Raw genomic sequence first — 978 nt, forward strand, 5'->3', positions numbered from 1 at the left:
CGGGGGCGATGATTTGCAGCATGTCGTGTAGTAGGCGGATGGTGCCCTGAGGATGTTCGGCGTGCCCATTCACCTTGCTCACGGTTCTACTGGCAAGTTTTCTATGACGAACACGTGAATACGCCGCTACCTTTTTACAACGGTAAACTGTGCTGTGAGATGTTGGTGGTCGGCAACACCAAAACGATCGATCCCCGCAGCTTCTGTTCTCGTTTTAGTAAAAAGACAGAACATTGCCGAAACAACCATGGGTGTTTTGTAGAGTATCTACCTCTTTACTTGAAGGAGCCCGGCGCAGTTCCATCGCATCCGACGCAACGATGGACCGGGATTCTTCACATCACCAAATCTGAGTGTCCTCATGCGATTGATACTGATAATAATGCCGTGCCGCCAGCTCGGGGGGTTGAGGGGGCTAACGTGTCCCAGCGCGACACTACTGCTTCGTGTGCCATCCGATACTCTGGTTAGGGTGGTAAAGACAGAAGGGGCTTGCCCTTGGTGAGAAATCCAACTCAGTCAGGCCATGTGCCGACACATGCTTCCCCTTTTTTGAACTTATCCGGCAGTTGCAATGTGTCAGAGTATTTTCGTCCATTTTGTACATTCGCCTTCAAGCCTCATGGGGGTGATGCAACTCCGTAGGGTGGGACCCATGTCCAGGGTACTTGATTTATGAGGTGCTCCTCAACCACCGATTTTGGAACACCATCCCTCCACAGGACCCAGTTATTCTTGCGTTGGATGGTTGTGCGGGTACAGTTGCTCTTCTATGGCCGCGGGCCGCCCTGCTCCTGTTTGGAGCGCGGCGGTAGCATACAATTGCCCTCTCACTTGCCACTTTCTTAACAGATTTCAGCTACCCTCCTTTGACTGCGTTTCGTGTGCTTGCCATACAGTGAAACTCCAGTAATCCGATTCTCCGCCCGAAGTTGCATGTTCTATATATTTTTTTTTGAAATTTTCTTCGTGCCTTCG

This window comes from Trypanosoma equiperdum, assembly GCF_001457755.1.
Source record: "Trypanosoma equiperdum strain OVI genome assembly, contig: ctg_375, whole genome shotgun sequence".
In the NCBI taxonomy this organism is placed as follows: Eukaryota; Euglenozoa; class Kinetoplastea; order Trypanosomatida; family Trypanosomatidae; genus Trypanosoma; species Trypanosoma equiperdum.